Source organism: Panthera tigris, chromosome C1 (genome assembly GCF_018350195.1).
Source record: "Panthera tigris isolate Pti1 chromosome C1, P.tigris_Pti1_mat1.1, whole genome shotgun sequence".
NCBI lineage: Eukaryota > Metazoa > Chordata > Mammalia > Carnivora > Felidae > Panthera > Panthera tigris.
The window spans coordinates 10877102-10894579 of NC_056667.1; the positions used below are offsets into that span (position 1 = coordinate 10877102).

General features: G+C 51.8%; 1 long non-coding RNA gene and 1 pseudogene across 1 annotated transcript; one reads left to right on the forward strand and one right to left on the reverse strand.

Moving 5' to 3' along the window:
- The first annotated feature begins 225 nt into the window (after window positions 1-225).
- LOC122241446 lies at window positions 226-6857 on the forward strand (annotated as a pseudogene).
- A 167-nt stretch (window positions 6858-7024) lies between these two features.
- Window positions 7025-16715, reverse strand: LOC122241321. Its single transcript, XR_006221390.1, has 2 exons — window positions 16509-16715; window positions 7025-7359 (listed from the first exon to the last, which is right to left on the reverse strand). It is a non-coding gene; the product is annotated as an uncharacterized LOC122241321 (long non-coding RNA).
- Window positions 16716-17478: the final 763 nt, after the last annotated feature.

The following is a 17478-nucleotide window of genomic DNA, read 5'->3' on the forward strand; positions in this document are numbered from 1 at the left end:
TTCAGCCCGCGAACTCCAGCATCAGAGTCATCGGCGGCCTCAGGCTGGCTTGCTAAGGGCGCCAGAGGCACCCGGAGCGTGGAGGCCGTGGGGTGGGGTCTGGTGAGGACCGCAGTCGGCCCCCTTCTCGTGGCGTCCATCATCCTGGCTGGCAGGAGGGGCGAGGGAGCTCTCGGGGGTCTCCCTTCTAAGGGCACTCGTGGCATCCGTGACGGCTGCACCCGCATGAGCTCGCCACCTCCCAAAGGGCCCCCTCCAAACACCATCACGCCGGGGGTGATGGTCCAACATGTGGATGTGGGAGGGGAAGAAACGTTCAGTCCGTAACACTTCATGTACACGTACGGTAAAACCCTGGATCGCGAGTAACTCGTTCAGCGAGGGTGCCGCGAGACCAGCAAAGGTTTCTAATACATTTTCGCTGGATAGACGAGCGATGTCTTGCAACACGAGTCGAACGTGATGCCAAACATCACATGATCACAACTCAGCCGATCGTTCTGAAATTCGCTTTGATACACAAGCGCTTTGCATGACGAGCACGTTTCCAGAACGAATTCTGCGTGCAAACCAAAGTTCTACTGTTTTCTTTTTTTTAATTTTTAAATGTTTTCTGTTTATTTTTGAGACAGAGACAGAGCATGAGTCAGGGAGGAGCAGAGAGAGAGGGAGACACGGAATCCGAAGCAGCACCAGGCTACGAGGTGTCCGCACAGAGCCCGACCCGGGGCTCGAACCCACGAACTGTGAGATCATGACCTGAGCCGAAGTTAACCGACTGAGCCCCCCAGGTGCCCCCTTACTGTAATTCAAATTTGGCTCAGGCCTGATGGGACGTTGCCACCCGCTTCTGTGAAACCACAGGCCCAAGACGCCGGCCTGATTTTTTCTATGACATAAACATACACACAAACATACATGTGTACGGATGTGTCCCGAGCGTGTGTGCGTGTGTGTGCCAGGTATATGAATAAGTATGGAAACAACTATTGCTGCAGATGCGTGTCTGTGTTTCCCCCACGATCAGACCACGCTCCGCGAGGGGCAGATGCACCGCACCGGAAACCGCTTGCTCTGGGGAACAGAGATCTCGCTCGGCGTCCGCCTGAAGGGCTTCCAGTGAAGCCACCAGCCCGCGAGTCAGTCCTTTCCCTTCCCAGCTCCAGGGGTTTGCAGGCGTTTGCTCACGCACGATGCCCCCTGATCCCCGTTCCCTCTTGCACACTAGACCCTCGACTGGTATTTTTAAGCACCACACACCCCTTGTTCCCCAGACACCTCTGTCCCCTGCCCCGGTTATAGACCCTCAAGCATCCTCCCAGCCCCTCAGTTCTTCCAGCCCCCCTACCTCCGGACATTCCCTCTATAAACATGTTCCTGAAATCAGACACAGTGTTGCCAACAGACTTGAGCAGTGTGACTCATTCCTAAGGGCAGGCCCTGTGCTGAGTGCTTCGTACATGATCTCTTCGAGTCCTTCAAACAACCCTGACAGACAGGTACCCTTATCTCCACTCTACAGAAGCAGGAAGAAGTGTAGGCATTGGCCCATGGTTTACACAATTGGGAGTAGCAAAAGTAGGACTTGAACCCAGATAGTAACCATTATCTCATATCCTCCCCTAACCTGGGGGCTATGCTTCTAGTAATATGACCAAATGTAGCACCAGCTTCTTAAAAAAAATCCACATGTCACAGTTGTCTCATTTAACTGGTGGCCACTGTGTCAGTGGCGTTGACTTCAAGCTGCCCATAGGAGTTACTAGAGAAGCCTGGTTAAGAATTTGGATTCCAGGGGCACCTGGGTGGCTCAGTCGGTTGAGCATCCAACTCTCGGTTTTGGCTCAGGTCATGACCTCACAGATCATGAGTTCGAGCCCCACATCAGGCTCTGCACTGACAGCAGGGAACCTGCTTGAGATGCTCTCTCTCTCTTTCCCTCTCTCTCTGCCCCTCCCCTACTCATATTCTTTCTTTCTCTCAAAATAAATAAAACTTTAAAAAATAATACTTTATTAACAATTTGGATTCCAGAGGCATCTGGGAGGCTCAGTCAGTTAAGCGTCTCACTCTTGATTGTGGCTCAGGTCATACTCTGACAGTTCGTGAGTTTGAGCCCCCAGTCTGGCTCCGAGCTGACAGCGAGAAGCCTGCTTGGGGTTCTCTCTCTCTCTCTCTCTCTCTCTCTCTCTCTCTCTGCCTCTACCTCCGCTCATGTGCGTGTTCTCTCTCTCTCTCTCAAAATAAATCAATAAACTTAAAAAAAGAAAAGAATTTGGGTTCCCTGCGGAAGACAGCGGTGGCCCCGGAGCTAACGTTGCCGGAGAAGCCCCTGGGACTGAGTGAAGGCAGCAAACACAGAGCTCAGGGCGAGCGCCGGATTTCAGTTCTTCGAATGAGCAATGGTCCAAGTCTAACGGACTGACTGCCAAAGCGGCTCGTCTTGTCGGGCCGGCCTGCAAAGACTGTTTGCTGGCGAGCCCCGCAGAGGGAAAAGCAATAGTTCAGCCGGGTTTGGAGTGCAGGGTAACTCGAGTAGACGGACGCTCCAGGAAGGACGATGTCCACACTCCGTCGAAGGGCCGTAATTCAGATCTTGAAGGCACAGTCCACTTGCAGGATATAACTTTACCTTCGCAGATACCCTATTATACTACGGACGTCATCGCTTTGTAGTTGACCTGACGGTTCAAGAAAAGGAGAAATGTCTTCATGTATCTCCCTGGTCTTGTCACAGTCGCCATTACCCAGGGATCAGGCAACAGGCCACATCTGTGCATTCTGTCTTCATCAAGAACAGACTATGTACCGGGGCGCCTGGGTGGCTCAGTCAGTGAAGCGTCCGACTGCGGCTCAGATCATGATCTCGCGGTCCGTGGGTTTGAGCCCCGTGTCATGATCTGTGCTGACAGCTCAGAGACTGGAACCTGCTTCAGATTCCACGTCTCCCTCTCCCTCTGCCGCTCCCCCATTCGCATGTGCGTGCTCGCTCACTCTCCGTCTCTCAAAAAATTTAAAAATAAATTAAAAAATTAAAAAAAAAAAAACCAGACTAATTCCCACCAGAAGCTATGATGACATACAGAAGTGTGGTCACAGGTATTTCCAAAGGGAAGTAAATTCTGGACCAGAGGACTCACATAAATTGATATGCAGTCATTCTTTGTTTGCTGAAGTTGATAGAATAAACTTCTGTCTGAATCTTTTCTTTGTTCTTTCGTTGAAATTCTGCAGCTTTTATGTAAAAACTCCAACTGTCAAAACTGGAGCTGAGATCCAGTTATAAACTACCTTGTTTTTATAGATGAAATTTATTTTCGTAAAATGTGTAAATCAGCGGCTTAATCTTCAGGAAAAAAAAAAAAAATAGTCCTTTCAGTGGCTGACCTGTTTGGCAACTTATTGACCTCTCTCTCTCATATTTTAAAATTCATTTTCTCCTTATGGATATTTACAGCTATTTGTTTATTAAAAACTATAATACATTGTGTCGAGGATACAGAAAGGGAAGACAGATGGATTCGTTTTCAAACATTTATGTAAGCCAGTAAATGTGGTTAGGAAGGAAGGAAGGAAGGAAGGAAGGAAGGAAGGAAGGAAGGAAGGAAGGAAGGAAGGAAGGAAGGAAGGAAAACTTGGGATTCCCAAATCCTATCCCAAACCTAGTTTAGAGGTAAGTCCTGGGGATCCACATTCTAAAGCTAAACTGCAGATTTTCAGGCCTCAAACTTTCTGATGCAGGAGGTGTGGGGTAGGGCTTGAACATTCCTATGTTTAAAAAACCTCCTCGGGAACAGCCAGGGCTTGGAGTCACCTCTCTCCTCCGGGGAGGACTGAGCCTGGTAGGGAGGAGTCTGGAGCCTTTGCAGCTCCCAGTTCCACCACCCACCACTAGATGGCGAGACTCTACGTCCCCCGCCGGCCCGGCCCAGCTCAGCCCAGACCACCAGGCCCACGCGGGGGCGGGGGTTGTGGGCAGGTGCCCGCTGTTATCCCCGCCCCCTCCCTGCGCCCAAAGAGGGCGGCTCTTGATGGGAAAGGTCTTTTGTTTTTGTTTCCCCTCACAGAAGACCAGAGACACATCTTCAGCGGGACAGGCAAGATTTGGAAGCGGGGCTCAGGGCAAATCGGAATAGCTGTTGCCCCCCACCCACCCCCGAGGATTCCCTCCCAGGCAGGGCACAATGCTGGAGGGGGGCTGAGGAACCGGGCCGATGACAGCCGAGGCTTGGGCAGTTCCCAGGTGGGTGGCCCTAGGAGCAAGGACAGGCTGGGAGCTAGCAGGGTAGGGTACTTTTTCTGCAGCCATTGTTCCCAGGCAGAGAAGGCTATAAAACAGCCCCATGGGACCATGTGGGCCGCCTGAGGGAGGCAGATGCACCTGAAGAATGGCCATAAACTTCACCTTGTCCAGCCACCTGCCTTCTCCTGCTCCTGGACAATAAATGAGGCTTCCTCCTGGCCCCTGGGCATGCCAAAGGGGCCTCTCCCTCTGTGCCAGGACACCACAGGGGCCATCAGGCAGCCTGCGTGTGGGAAGGGGGGGGCCCTCGGGGCAAAGGAAGGCAAATGCATGGAAGGACTCCACGGGGGGGGGGGGGGGGGGGGCACATCGGCGGGCCCCCGGGCACTCCCACACCCTCATCCCCGGAGCCTGTGACCGTGTTAGGGTACACGGCAAAGGGGCACGCAGATTGCTGATGGAATCGGGCTGCTGATCAGGTGACTTTAAACTGGGAAGATGATGCTATTCCAGGATTATCTGCGAGGGGCCTAGAAGGGGGCGAGGGGGACGGAAGAGGAGGGCGCAGAGAGAGGTGCCACTCTGGCAGGGTTCGCACCCAGAGCCACAGAACGGGGGAGCCTCTAGCTGCTGGAAAAGGCAAGGAAACGGACGCTCCCCCGGAAGGAGCGCAGCTGTGCCCGCACCGGGATCTTCGGCCCAGGGAGGCCCGCGTCAGACTCTGGCCTGCAAAACGGAAACGGAACGCATCGTGTTGTGCAAGGCACCGCGTTCCTGGTGTCTGTGACAGCAGCAGCCTTGGGAAGCAACGGGGCAAGGTCCATTAACCACCCCCCTCCCCCTGCCCTGCTCAGCCCCGGGGGTGGGGTGGGGGGGCAGGTGAGGGAAGCAACCTCTGTTTTAGGGAAGATGCTAAGTGAGGTGGAGTCCGGTCGCCGGGTAAGAGGAAGACGACCTGGCGTCAAACTCGACTCTGCCAGCCCCCAAACCCGAGATCCTTCTGCCGCCCCGACGGCAGAGCGGGGTGCCCCAGGCCCGTCGGGCAGCTACTGAGGCGGCTCCCGTCAGCCCCGCCTCCTGGTGGTCCTGCTCTGCTGAAACCCCCTCCCTTGGAGCGTGATCTGCTTCTTAGAACCCAGCAGACACGACGGGAGGTCGCTCGTCACGCCGGGTTACAACCTAGAACACGAGAGCCGCGATTCGGCCCTGACAGGAGGTCCTTCTGCACGCGAGGCCCGCTTACATCAGCCCCCCGCCAGCCCAGCTTCTCGCAGGTGCACAGCCAACTGGGCCCCGATTCGGGGTCCAGAGACCGGCCTCCAAGGTCGGCCCCACCCACCACTCCTACCTGCATGACCTTGCCTGGACCATACCTCAGTCCCAGTCACCTCGGCCAGAAAAGGGGCATGAGACTAGTTGTACCTTTCTCTCCCCGGGGTCGCTGGGGGGCTGGAGGAGACCCAGGCAGGGGAGTTTCCCGAGGGGCAGAGTCCTTCAGATACCATCTAGGACGCGTAGGGGTCACGGCTGAGCTGGTCATACACCCCTGCGCTAGACCTCAGCAGGTGCTAGCTGGGAGGGGGCAGGTGGCGGTGGGGTTCGTGTATTCATTCATCAAATGCTTATCGAGAGTCAGCATCAGGTGTTATCAGGGGAGTCGCCTTGGGCAATAAGGAAGCAAGTGGGACCTGCTCCCTCCCCCTCGAGGGGCTGACATTCTACTCAAGGAAGACCTACGAGCAAACATTCCTGAAGGGTGAGAGGAGCTCTCACGGGGCACGCGGGGCACAGGAAAGGCCACAGGCAGGGGCGCCCTGGCCTCCTGGGGCTCTCTGGGGGGCTCCATCTGTGTGAGGGGGTGACAGCTGCCCTCCTGAACCCGAGTTTGAGAAAACCATAGGGGAAAGGAGGGGGGCGGTGGTCAGAGCGGAAAGGGCCCTGCGCCATCGGCCAGAGGGCGCGTGTTAGGGTCACCACCGCCTCCCATTTGCCGTGTGATCCCGGGCATGGAAGCCGCGACCCTCGCTGGTCTCAGCCTCTCATCCAGAAACGAAAGCCTGTGGGCAACGTGGCCCTTCCAGCCCCGACAGTGGGGGGTTCTAGAAAAGGTGGTGATGTTCCCATTAGAGCACCCTGCGGACTGACCCTGAACTTGGTGGTGCAGCTGGACTGCACTCCCCAGGAAGGTGGGGGTGGGTGAGGCATCCCCAGGCCCGCTCCCCAGCCCCCCACTCTGTGCCTTTGTCCAGAGTTGTCTCCTTTTCAGAGACCCACTTTTCTTTTTTTTTAAATGATTATTATTTGTGTCATATTTTTTTAATATGAAATTTATCGTCAAATCGGTTTCCATACAACACCCAGTGCTCATCCCAGCAGATGCCCTCCTCAGTGCCCATCAGCCACTCTCCCCTCCCTCCCACCCCCCATCAACCCTCAGTTTGTTCTCAGTTTTTTAAGAGTCTCTTATGGTTTGGCTCCCTCCCTCAGAGACCCACTTTTCAAGAAGTGGGGCCCCAGTAATGACTGCCACTCCCCCTGCCACCTGACAGATGTGTTTTATCACACTCCACCCATTTGCTGTACTAACATCATTCTGGCTCGGGAAACAGCATAGCCTCGGAAGACAGAAGATGGGAAAAGAGATAAACGTCCTGTGCCCAAAACATACAAATTAAGAGGGAGATGTAAATATTTTTCTAATGATGCAAGTTCTATTAACTCTGGAATCGGTTTTCCGTTTTTTCCCATCTATAACCTCAGATAAGTAACAGGAGTGAAAAGTTATTCACGTAGTTCTATAATTATTCATGCGAATTGAACAGATATTTGTGGGCTAGCTTGCAAAACCACCTTGGCCTTGATAACATCGTTGCTATAAGAAAACAGATTTTGATTCCCAGTTCACACAACTATCAAAACACCTTTGGAATGTAACCGGCTGGTTAGGTGCGGACTGGCCAGCTCCCATAAAGCTTTCTTGAATATTTCAAACAGGAGCACTCAGTGCTTAATCGTCACTGGTAATGCCATTGGGGGAGGACATAAGGACAGAATACCTTTTTCTCCCCCAGGCAGCCATGCTGTTAAAGAAGCTCCCGATGGGTAGAACTCCACACCTAGAAGGGGAGAAGTGATTCTTAAGTGAATGTTAGGGGCAAGATCAAATTTAAAACCTTCCAGGGAAGAAGGATACCACGAATTTCATGGGAAAATGAGACTATCAAAAATTTAAACCCGAGTCCTTCTAAGGGGCCTAGGGTAATTTTAAAGATTCAGAGATTCAGGGCACCTGGGGGGGCTCAGTCAGTTAAGCGTCTGACTTCAGCTCAGGCCATGATCTCACGGTTCATGGGTTTGAGCCCCGTGTCAGGCTCTGGGCTGACAGCTCAAAGCACAGAGCCTGCTTCAGATTCTGCGTCTCCCTCTCTTTCTGCCCCTCTCCCGCTCCCACTGTCTCTCTGTCTCTCTCTCTCTCTCTCTCTCTCTCAAAAATAAATAAACATAAAAAATATTAAAAAAAAAAGATTCAGAGATTCATTAAAAAGACCTTGGATTAAGTTCCCATTGCCAAATGATGAAAAGGTCCTGAGAGATTCACCCCCTCAGCCTTCAGAAGGCCAGCAGGTGCACCCAGATCAGTCACCTCAAGCCAGAAGCAGCCTTATCTGTGGACCTCAAGGCGCCAAGCCATGATGGAAACCAGAGCCCTCGTTCAGGGGTCCTCGAGCATAGGAAACACCTGAATGGATGTTTAAAACCCATGCTCCAAGGGGCCCCTGGGTGGCTCAGCCAGTTAAGCCTCTGACTTGGGCTCAGGTCATGATCTGTGGTTCACAAGTTCAAGCCCCGCGTCGGGCTCTGGGCTGATAGCCTGGAGCCTGCCTCGAATTCTGTGTCTCCTCTTCTCTCTCTGTCCCTCTCCCACTCATGCTCTCTCTCTCTCAAAAATAAATGAACATTTTTAAAAAATTAAAAAACAAAACACACGGCTGTTCTACCCTAGACACACTGAGCTAGGTCGTTCTTAATCCTGGAGGTGAGGCATGGTAGAAACACCTGGAGCGTTTTTTACACCCTAATGTTAGGGTCCCGCCCCCAGAGATTACTATTCCATTGGTGGAGCTCGTGTGATTCTTCAAAAGGTGTTCCTCACATGCAGCCGAGATTAAACATCACTGACATTTTAATCCAACTTCCCATCCAATGTAAGAGTTTCCCGAAACAACTTCCTAGAGGTATCCAGCCTCGTTCCCAGACGTCCTCCCTCCTCGTTACCGCCGAGAGCAGAGCAAGCTATGTAAATGCTGGCTGCTGTTATTATTGGTGTTGGTATTACCATTATTACTATCCTCATGTGTATTCGGTCACGGGGGCAAATTCAGCCCACCTGTCCCCATAACCCAGGTGCCAAGACCCTCAGGTTTGGGTAGAGCATGGGAGCTACGCTAAGCCAATCAGAGTAGTGTTTCATTCCCCTACCTGCCCCCCAGTGATTGGTTCAGCAATGAGCATGTGATCCAGTCAGAGCCAAAAGTGAGCTTATATTGAAATTGTTGGCCAAGAGAATCACTCACTCTCCCCCTTATACCTGGGAGGGCGTCAGTCTTACCCAGCCAGAGCCACCAAGATGAGAGAGAAGTTGTTTGAGAATAAGGCAGCACAGAAAAGAAGGAAAGCCAAAAGATGGAGAGAGACGTTATCTAGATGACATCATTTCATTCACCTGGATCCAGCCATACTTGAAGCTGTTATAGTCCTGGACTTCACATTCTCTTTTCTCCCTAAGTCAATTGGCGTCTTGTTTTGTTTTGGGACTTGCAAATGACAAAGACATGCTAATATATTCACCTGATACCCAAGCTCACCCCGGACCGTACCCATGCGGGGCTCTTGCCCCTGAGCCCCCTACCAGCGACGAGGCCATTGCCACCTGATGACGAGTTTCCCAGGTGCCAGCCGCCTGCCTGGCTGTGCTTATTCTCCATCGCCGTGAACTGCTCACATGTCAGGACACCCTCTAGGTCATCTTGGATTACGATGACCAACCGTCCCAATTTGCCCAGCACTGAGGAGGCTCCCGGAATACGGGACTTCCCGGAATATGCTGAAACTAAGGAAGTCTCAGCAAACCAGTGCAGGTTGGTCACCCTCTTTTGGATTGTGTACTAACTGGAACTGAAAACCTCTGGAACTTCGGGACACTGAGCTCTGCCAGCAGCCAACACGGCTGGGGCTGCCCCCCATTCCGCTGGAGGCACGGGGAGGGACACGGGACCAGACCTCCCATCCTTCCTGCCTGCTGTGCCCAGTCGGTGCCCGCCGAAGCCTTGGGTGGCTGCCTCCGGGAAAGAAAGCAGAGAGTATGGAGAGCGAGTGAATGCATCCTCCCCACGTCCTCGCAAGGTAACCTAGTTTTCGGTTGGAAAGTTTAAGGTGTGAAAGTAACAAGATCACGTGTATCAGGATTCTAGCACAGTCCCTGATGAGCCCTAAGTGAAGAGGGTAGCTGGTACCCTGCTCACAGCAATGGCTGATTATAATTTTATAGTGCTTCCTCTATGCTGGGACTTACTTTTTTTTTAATTTTTATTTATTTATTTTGAGAGAGATAGTGAGTGTAAGTGGGAGAGGGTCAGAGAGAGAGAGGGAGAGAGGGAGAGAGAATCCCAAGCAAGCTCCATGCTTAGTGCAGAGCCCGACGTGGGACTCCACTCCACAGCCACGAGATCATGACCTGAGCTAAAATCAAGATTCAGATGCTTAACCGACTGAGCCACCCAGGTGCCCCTATGCGAGGCCTTATTGTAAGCATTTCAGTGACACCAACCTATTTGTCCTGATAACCTCGGGAGATAGGTAACATTATCCCACTTTTTCGGGAGAGAAACCCCCACAATCTGCCTCATGAGGTCGAACTATTAGCCATTGTTCGGGAATCGGCCTCCCCTTCAGGCCTGACTATTGTCTATTCATTCAACAAGCATTTAATTGAGCACCTGCTAGGTGCCAGGCACTGTTTTAGGCACTGGGAATATTGCACTGGACCAGACAGTCCCCACTGCCCTGGAGTTTACATTTTAGTGGAAAGGACACCAGTAAAGAAGGAAATGAGTAGCAGAAACCAGCCCTGCCTGGCTTTTGCAAGAGGGAATTTACTGGAAGGCGCTCCCAGGGCATCGCTGGATGGATGGGTCTGCTCAACTTCAGATCCAGAAGGGGAGCATCTGATTGGGTCACGTGCCCACCGCCGTGGCTGTGGGAGGGCGGAGCCCCCAAGTACCTTCCTTTCTACCAGACTGTGCACAGAGGAGATGAGTAACCCCCCAAAAGGACATGAGAATGGGGGGGGGGGGGAGACAGATGTCAGGCCGCCAGAAAAGCAACAAGCATCGGCGACCCTAGCCCTCGAGTAGTTAAAGTCACGACATTCCACCTGCAACCGGTCTCTCCTCTGAGCTGAAACCCTCATTCCCCACCCCTACTCGGGACTCGGTTTCCATCAACCTAATCCTAGAACTGTAGGACTTTAGAGCTGAAAGCTGAAGGAACCCAGCCATGCAGGTGACCACGAGTGCCCATCACACAGAGGTGACCTCACTAAAAGCCTCCGAGAAGATGTGGCACGTTTAGGGTCTCGAGAGAAAATGAAGGAAAATGTAATGCCCGGTTCAATTTGAATTTCAGACAAACAATGAATCATTTTTGAGTAGGCATGTGAAAAGGAGGAGGACAGAAAATGTTCTTTGAAAGCCCTCCTACCTATAAAGACTTGAACTCGGAAGCAACCCCCAGGAAGGAATTGGCATACAAGGACCCTTGGCCCCTCTCGCTCACTAGCAAGCCATCCATTTGGAGAATATTTATTGAGCACCTATTGTGTGCTAAGTAAAAGGGCTGTAGCAAACAGCCCCATAGTGAGTGTTTGCCAGGTTCTAGCTGCTTTTATGCTTATTAATTCATTTAATATGTACAAACCAATGGGGTCGGTGTAATTCCTATTTATAATGAGGCAACCAAGGAAAAAGATTAAGAAATTGTCCACAGTCCCAGAGCAGGTAATTGGGAGACTTGGGATCTGAACCCAGGTAATTTGGCTTTAGAGTTCATAATCCTCGATACCTGTGTATTAGGGTTCAATGCAACAGAACCAGCGGGAGATTTTATATGCATGTAAAGGGAGGGAGGGAGGAAGGAAGGAAAGAGAGAAGAAGGGAAGGAGGGAAGGGAGGAGGGAGGGAAGGAAGGAGGGAGGGAGGGAGGAAGGGGGGAAGGGAGGAAGGAAATAGCCTTTAAAAGCCTCACGTATGATAAATACATATATACATATATATAGCATGGAAGGCACATACTGTCACCCCCATGTGTCACCCTCACACTCTTGGTCACACAGGGCCAGCTCCATTCAGTGTGGGAAGGAATGGCTAAGCTGGGACTACCAGGAGGTGGGGGTCACTCTGGCCATCTCAGAGGCGCTGCCGACTTCCCCGCTAATCTGTCCCTCTAGGCGCTGAGCTTAGTACTTGGGGAATTGAGAGTGAACAGGACCAACCCATTCCCTGCCTTACAGCACAAGAGGCCAAACACCCAGTAAGTAAACAAAGAAGTAAATCATTACAAATTGCAGTGTTAAAAAGAAAGCAGAGGGGCACATGGGTGGCTCCGTGGGTTGAGCACCCGACTTCGCTCAGCTCATGATCTCACAGTTCGTGGGTTTGAGCCCCACGTCGGGCTCTTTGCTGACAGCGCAGAACCTGCTCGGGATCCTCTCTCCCTCCCTCCCTCTCCCTCTTTGCCCCTCCCCTGCTCTCTCTTCCTCTATCTCAAAATTAATTTAAAAATTAAAAAATATATATAATTTATTAATTATTAATATTAATTAATTAATTAAATATATAATTTAAAAATTAAAAAAAATATATATATATATTTTTTTTAGAGAAGGCAGAGAGCAGAGGTGGAAGTCTTGGGGCCCAAAGGAGAAAGGTCAGTGGGGCTGGAGCGTCTTCAGGCAGCACAGGTGCTTAGAGCCCCGGTGAGTGGGGGGCGGGGGGGGGGGGCTTTGTCACAACAGCTCCCAGAGGAAAGAGAAATTGGGGTGCGGATAAAGGACAGGAGAAGAAGAATCAAAGTGACCTCCCCTGCCCCAAACTCTCTCTCTCTCACACACACACACACACACACACACACACACACACACACACTTGCTTGAAGGGCTCAGGCCCGTGTTGGGGGAGGACACAGTGAGACCTTTCCCTGGCTGACTTTGGGGAAGGAAACCTGAAGGAGGGATCTGGAAGGATGGAGAAGACCTTCTACCTGAAACTCAGTGCTTTGCTTCTTTGCAAAGCGCACCTGCTCTGCATCCCAGGGGGTCTTGCATTAAGATGGATATGAACTGGCCAGGAAGTCTGGTGGGTGCTGCCTTCAAAACTCCATGCCTCCCTCCGCTGTCCCCGCCTGCCAAGCCCCCCCCCCCCATCTGTCCCTGGATTGTTGTCACAGCCTCTTAACTGGTCTCCCTGCTTCTGTCCTCGTCTCCATCTGTTCTCCACATAGCAGCCAACTCCCCTTAGAAATGTTAAGTCAGATCTTGTCACTCCTCTGAGGGAAACTCTGTAGGCTCTGTATGTCACTGAATAAAAGCCAAAGTCCTTATAGCCACCTATACGGCCCCTCTGCCCTCTGCCCCTCGCCTCTCTGACCTCATGTTCCATACCCCTCCCACTCGTTCGACTCATTCCCACCAAACCATCCTTAATGTGCCCCAGTTACCGCCAGGATCCTGCCTCAGGGCCTTTGCACTTGCTGTCCCCCTGCCCAGAACACTCTCTCCGTCCCACAGCCCCCCTCACCACTGCACCCGCCACCTCTTTCAGGGCTTCTGAATATCACCTTCCCTGACCACTGTGTTCAAAATTCCCACCCTCCCTGTCCCCCAAGCCTCCAACATTTCCTCCTCTTTCCTGCTTTAATTTATAGCACTGATTGGGGCACCTGGGTGGCTCAGTCGGTTGGGCGTCCGACTTCGGCTCAGGTCATGATCTCACGGTTCGTGGGTTCGAGCCCCGCGTCGGGCTCTGTGCTGACAGCTCAGAGCCTGGAGCCTGCTTCGGATTCTGTGTCTCCCTCCCTCTCTGCCCCTCCCCTGCTTGCATTCTGTCTCTGTCTCTCTCAAAAAGAAATAAACATTAAAAAAAATTTAATTGATAGCACTGATCTTTCTCCAACTCACCTCACTCTCTGTACTTATTTCTGAGTTTATTGGTCTTCTCCCCTGAGAGATGCAAGTTATATGAGAGCAGGAATGCTAGTCTGTTTCCTCTCCTGCTGTGTGCCCAGAAATGAAAACCATAGCTGGCACATGGTAGGCGGTCAAGGTTGAACAGAGTAAATCTAGAATCTGACATCCAATAATCATGGAAGGGTGACCGACCAGAAGACGCTAAACTCTTGGGACAACAGTTTAGCTCTTGGCAGATAGGCACTGGGAAAGGCCAATGAATATAATCCCTTTCTCCCAATCTGCAATTTTTTTTAAAGTAGGCTCCACACTCAGCACAGAGCCCAACCTGGGGCTCAAACTCAGGACCCCGAGATCAAGACCCGGGCTGAGACCAGGACTTGGACGCTTAACTGCCTGAGCCACCCAGGCGCCCCTCCCTTCCTCCCAGTTTGCAGAGGAGGCCGCTAGAGGCCAGGAATCTTTGTGTCCCTGGCCCTGTCATGTCACCGGCTATGAGGCTTTCGGTAAGTCCCTTCTCTGGGCATCAGTTTTCCTATCTGTAAAATGGGAGAAATGGATTCACTCATCTCTGAATTCCTGAGCTACTTTCAAGACTCAACAGGCACCATCAGCAGGAGAATGAGTAGAACTTTCTTCCAGGTTTCAGAAGATCTCTATGTACATTGCCAGCACAAGGTCAGATGATGTTTTTGAAAGGGGAAATGCTCTTGGCAAGTGGCCAACATATTTTTACATCTTCTTCTGGATGTGGCTGCCGTGGTGCCTCTGTCTCCTTTCCATTTCTCAGACTCTCACGCCTGCAACCCCGAGGCGGCTGTGCAGGGGGAGGGGAGGGGCGGGGAGGGAAACACACTAGTTCCCGATTTCCTTATCTTGGAGCATTTTCTCTCTCTCTTGTTTTAATTTTTTTTTTTTTAAGAGAGAAAGAGTGCAAGCAGGGGAGGGAGAGAGAGAGAGAGAGAGAGAGAGAGAGGGAGAGAGGGAGAGAATCCAAAGCAGGCTCCATGCTCGGCTCGGCACAGAGCCTGACACAGAGCTCGATCCCACGACCGTGAGATCATGACCTGAGCAGAAATCAAGAGTCAGATGCTCAACCGACTGAGCCACCCTGGTGCCTGTGTTGGAGCATTTGCTAAAAGAATGTCTAAGAGGGCTGGAACCGGGGCATCAGGGTGGCTTAGTGAGTTGAGCGTCCAACTTCAGCTCAGGTCATGATCTCCCGGTTCACGGGTTCGAGCTCTGTGTCGTGTTCTGTGCTGACAGCTCAGAGCCTGGAACCTGCTTCGGATTCTGTGTCTCCCTCTCTCTCTGCCCCTCCCCCACTTGCTCTCTGTCTCACTCTCTCTCTCAATAATAAATAAACATTTTTCAAAAATGAAATAAAATAAAAGGGCTGGAACCACTTCTGTATGCCTGACAGAAACAAGGGCTTCTAGGCACCAAGAGCCAGGTGCAAAAATGTTCACAGCTACTTTATTCATAATATCCCCAAGCCAGAAAGGAAGCAAATAAAAACATACATAATGGGACATTCATACAGTGGAATATTATACAGCAGGTAAGAAGAATGGAGGACAGGTATACAAAAACCCGGATAGAATGTTGAAAGAAGTCAGTCACAAAAGGATACACACTGTTATGATTCTGTGCATTTGAAGTTCAAAAATAGGGAATAGTAGTTGAAGGTGATAAAGGTTAGAATTGGGGTGACTTTGGGGAGTCTTGAACCGGGAAAGGGTTTGGGGCAGCCTTCTTGGGTCCTGGGAATGCTCTAGATTTTGATCTGGGTGGTGACCGTACATGGGTAGAAACCCATCGAGCTGTCCACTTAAAGAGTTTTGCACTTCACTAAATGTAAATTATGTTTTGAAGAAAGAAAGAAAAAGAAGGAAGGAGGGAAGGAGGGAAGAAAGGAAGGGAGAAAGAAAGAAAGGAAGGAAGGAAGAATGAATAAGTAAAGGGCTGGAGCCAGAGGAGAGTTCCAGCACAGGGGGACCCACCCCCCCACCCCCCGCCATCAACAGGGGATTTCCATGAGATCGGGTGGCAGTTCCCACTGCCTCCGGCAGCCCACAAAGGCATTAACTCAGAACTCAGCACGTCTGGCCATGACTTCCTCCTGAGCAGCCAGGCCCCCAGAAGCCGAGAGGACACAGGGCCCAGCTGCTTCTGGCCCAGGCTGCTGGTGCTCCTCCTCTCCCCTCCTACCTACCCTTCCCCCCTCCCGCCCCTTTCCTGAGAGCCAGGCCCTCCCAGTGGGCCCCATTTCTCCACCCTTTGCTCTCCTCCCCCAACAGTGCTCCACCATCCAGGATGAGCTGGGTGATCCCAGCCTGGCGCCTTCCTCCTGGCCTCTCTGGCTCGCTAGTCCCACCGCTGGTACGCCGGTGCCAGCCGAGACGCTGGAGAGTCTAGTTCAACTGGCAGGACTATGTCCTTGACCCTCCGATCACAGGTGTGCCGAGTGACCCCAGCCTCGAGAGCAGCGACATTATCACCCCACCCCTCCCTGACCCAGAACAGTTTCATTCGTGTTGGGAGTTTTCCTTCAATAATAAGATCCTCCTTTTACTGAACTTACGAGCCACGCATTGCTTGCTGCACTTGACAGACATCGACCTGGTCGGGACTATTAATAACCCCATTGTACAGATGAGGAAGCTGAGGCTCCACAAGACTGAATGACTCACCCGAGGGGCTGTAGCGTGACTACAGAGCCAGGATTTGAACCCAGATAACCCAGCTGCAGAGCCATGTGCCCAAGCATCGACCGAGACTACCTCATATAGAAACAACTCTAAACACAAGTGCCCGCGTTTTGAATGGTGCCTGGGGTTAGCTAAAAGGCGATACAGGTGAAAGAGAGGGTTAAGTTTCTAGCAGGAAAATATCTCAATCTCAAATGATGCAACTTTTGTTTTTTTAACACTGAATTCCACGGAACTAAAACCAAAACGAAACAAAACCCTTCCCTCCCTCTGGCCAAACAGAGGGCCAGTTAGCCCAAAGGTCTGTCCAAACCTGGTGCGGATGCTCTGCAAGGTGGATGCCCTCAGCTTGCCAGGCAGGCTGCCGACGGACACATTGACAGCGGCCAGCGTGCATCTACGCTTTCCTGTAACTGGATTTGCCAACTTTCTGACTCAAGCTCTCGTTTTATCCTTCCATTTTTATCTCTGTTCTCCAGGGAGTTGATCTGTCCTGACAGTCTGGACTCTCCTGCTGCGGTTAAAGTGGCGCGCGGTGGAGGTCAATAGATTTCCCTGGGCCAATGATCAGCAAGCTGAGGGTCACAGCCACCCTGCCAATCAGCCGGGGGCATAGGCGGGCCTTAGGAAAATCTAGGCCAATGGCCTTTCAGTTTCCCCCAGGTAAGGATTCCGACTGGCCTCTACCGCGCACAGATGGTCAGGGACCTGGGAGTGCCGGAAGCAGAGAGGTGGGAGGTGAAGTCAGGCCATACCTCTGGGGGACCTGGGTGGCTGGGTTGATCTACTCTGGGTTCACCTCTCAGCTATGCCCCCTCGTTAGCTATTGACTTTGGACAAACACTTCACCTCAGTCTCATTTCCGGTTTGAGGTTGAAATGAGGTAACACTCGTAAATTGCTTAGCACAGCCCCCGGCAGGTAGACAGATGACGGAGGGTGACCTCATAAGTTAACGGGTGTGTTTTTTATTCCCAGTTTTTGTTACTGTTTCAAGATCCTCTCCGCCCCCCAAAATTCAGGCAGATGTCACCATATGCCTCCAGGAAGGGAGGACACAGTGTAAAAAAGAGAACCAAACAATCCTGGCTTTTGGATTTTGAAAGCCTGGCAAATAAGGGGAAAGAGAAAGGACTGTTGTGTATAGACAATAGAATGGGGGTGGGGGTGGGGGTGGGGGCAAAGTGGGGAGAAAGACACGGAAGCTGGACTAGCAAGGATTCCTGCCTCTTAGGGCAAAAATAAAGGTTCCCAGGTCAGGAGGAGGAGGGAGAGTCTGAAAGG